A 3,270-nucleotide genomic window follows, 5' to 3' on the forward strand; every position below is an offset into this window, starting at 1 on the left:
CTGTGAGGGTGCTGAGGCGCTGGCACAGGGTGCCCAGAGAAGCTGTGGCTGCCCCATCCCTGGCAGTGTTCAAGGCCAGGTTGGACACAGGGGCTTGGAGCAAGCTGCTCTAGTGGAAGGGGTCCCTGCCTGTGGCAGGGGTTGGAGCTGGAGGAGCTTTGAGGTCCCTTCCAACCCAAACTATCCTGTGATTCTGTGATGACAAACACAGGATTTTGGTTAGTCAGGTGGGCACAGAGGGTGCGTTAAGAGCAGGAGCCGGATGCAGAGAGGTGAGTGTTTTATCATTTGACTTCCTGCACCTGAGTATTTCAGAGAGAGAATGGTCAACAGGAGAAACGTGACTGAGCCATCACTCACACATTCCTCAGTGCCACTCACTTGCTTCTCTTGTTCATAGCATGTGCCTGGTGCTGCTTTGCCAAATGAACCACTTTTGGGGGCAGGTTTGTCGCTAGAATGGGATTCGGAAAATCCTGGCCAGCCTGGCTTTTGGTTCCCTCTTGGCCTTACGTCGATTATCTGCTCTGCCTCTTCTTTCTCTGGGGGTGAAGGAGCCCCTCAGAGGAGTAATCGCTATGACCTAAGTGCCTTTAACAACCAAGTTTACTAATTACAGGGTGCTGTCATGGTTGCCCACACAAGCACTGAGTCATGCAGACAAGGTAAGGGGTTGGTGGCTGAAATCCCTCACAACAGCAACTGCCAAAGGAATCTGTTCTCAGTCCCTTTGCTTTCTTAGCCTGATAAGGCTATGGTTTCTTCCTTGCTTTTTCCTAATGCTATTCATTTTTCCTGCCTACACCTGTGCTGCTACCTCCCAGAATGTTCCTTGTGCCTCTTTAATTTCCTTCTGGATCACTGACAGCACCACTGCACTGCGCAGTCAAGTGTGGATCTCACGAGGATGGGATCTTGCACGTAACACACTGCTGCAGCGGATGAGATCCACCCCAGTGACTCCGAGTCCATTGCTATCCATTCGTGCCTTGATGGCTCCTCTCTTTGTGGGTCACCTTCCATGCTGACTTTGAGTTGTAAATACTGAGCGAAGACTTAGACATCTCTTGGGATGAGGATAGGAAGCAGTAGCACGTGGTGGGGGTGGAATGGTGCCTCCTGTGCTTATCCAGGGAGGCTGGGAGCAGGGAATTTTCCATGTCGATCTGTAATTGTGTGGTGGGTGCTTTAAGGGATCGCAAACAACTTGTTTTACTTGGGGCATTCAAAACATCCAGGAAAACTGTAGGAGACCAGGAAGTCTGGGATTATGGAGGTGGATACCCTGCATCTGGTGCCTCCATAGCAATGGGGAATGCAAACAGATGCACCGACCTGCTGGCTGGTGCTGTGCAGCTTTTCTTTATATCCTGAGCATGCTTTAAATCCTAAAAGTCACCAGTGGAGAATAAACCAATGCATTGGATCTGATGGGCTTCTCTAAAAGGGGCTGACTTTTTCTCTCCAATAACTTGTTAGGGATGAGGCTTGAATGTTTCATGTAGTGGGGATGTTTCCTGCCCCCCCAGCTCAGCAGCAGTTTTACCTTCTTGCCTTGGTGCCCAGACAAGCCCTGATGCTTGCTGGCAGCTCAGCACAACGCTCCTGCTTCTCCAGCTCCTGCTGAGGACAGGAGCAAAGAGGATTTGCATGGTTTGGTTCAGTTTTAACCCAGGCACCAAGGAGCTGTGCTCATCCCTTCCCTGGGAGTTCCAACCAGGCTTTCCAAAGCTGTTGAACTGGCTGGGCCATTCCTGCAGCTGCAGGGTGAGAGCAGGCTTGGTCTGGTGTGTTTTCTCCATCCAGGTCCTTGCTCAGCCCTTCCCTTCCAACAGGTTAGTTACAGAGGAATGGCACAGGGAACATTCCTGACAGCTCTTCCTGTTTGAATTGCTTTTACTTTCTGTTCCATTGTCAGTTGCAGCCCCAAGTCCCCACTGGGGGATTTCACATTGGGCGAGGAGGTGAGTTTATTTTAGTTCCTAAAACACCTCCATTAAGTCTCTGCACCACCTCCTGCCTGGTGATGCTCAGTGGGGTTTTAAGGACCTTTTCCCACCGTTGGAGGTTTGGGCTTGAGCCACACTTACCTACCCCATTGCTGGCTCCAAGGTGCTGTCCCACCAAGTACATAGAATCATAGAATGGTTTGGGTTGGAAAGGACCTTAGGATCATCCAGCTCCAACCCCCCTGCAATGGGCAGGGACACCTCACACTAAACCATGGCACCCAAGGCTCTGTCCAACCTGGCCTTGAGCACCACCAGGGATGGAGCATTCACAACCTCCCTGGGCAACCCATTCCAGTGCCTCAGCACCCTAAAAGTAAAGAACTTCTTCCTTATATCCAATCTAAACTTCCCCTGTTTCAGTTTGAACCTGTTACCCCTTGTCCTATCACTACATCCCTAATGAAGAGTCCCTCCCCAGCATCCCTATAGACCCCCTTCAGACACTGGAAGCTGCTCTGAAGTCTCCACACTGCCTTCTCCTCTCACACAAACCTTAGCAGCCTCCAGCTCGAGGTTGCTGGGACCGGAGGAAGCGCTGCTGAAGCCCCAGCTGATGGGATGCCATTTGCACCCCTTATTTCCCCACTGAGCATCCCTCCTTTGAGGCTGGCTGCTGCCAGCACCCCCAAAGCCGTAGGAGAGCCCGGTGTCCTCTCAGCAACCATTGTTGTCCCTTTGTGTCCTCTCAGGGGAGCGTGAAGGACCCAGCGCCATGTCCCCTTGTGTGCGCTCGGTGGGCTATGAGTCCTAAATGATGTCTTCCATCGGCCGCTGATTCGGTTGGCATGGAAGGGACCTTAAAGCTCCTCCAGCTCCAACCCCTGCCTACGGCAGGGGTTGGAGCTGGAGGAGCTTTAAGGTCCCTTCCACCCCAAACCAGGCTGCGGTTCATTGACATCAACGTCCCCTCACTGCTCCCTCAGGGACTCGCCGCCATTTTGGCCCCCCTTCCCCTCCCCTCAGTGTGTCCCCGCGGCCGCCATTAGTGGCGGGACGGGGCGGTCCCGGTGCCGGCTGCCGGGGGCGGGCAGCGTTGTTCCCGTTCCTATTCCCGTTCCCGTTTTACCTCAGTTCCTGCCGGAGCGCGGCGGCGATCACGAGCTCGCCCCAGCTCTGCTCCCTCCTTCCCCGGAGGAGCGGCCATGGAGCGTTGAGCGGCGGCCACGGCCCCTACCCCGCAGCCGGGCGTGGGGCCGGCCGGGCCGGGCCAACCGGCAGCACGGAGCCGGCCGGCGGGGTACGGCGGCGGCGGGGAGGC

Source organism: Pezoporus flaviventris, unplaced genomic scaffold, assembly GCF_033815535.1.
Source record: "Pezoporus flaviventris isolate CSIRO_AGI_PZ_B2104156 unplaced genomic scaffold, CSIRO_AGI_Pfla_v1 ptg000042l, whole genome shotgun sequence".
In the NCBI taxonomy this organism is placed as follows: Eukaryota; Metazoa; Chordata; class Aves; order Psittaciformes; family Psittacidae; genus Pezoporus; species Pezoporus flaviventris.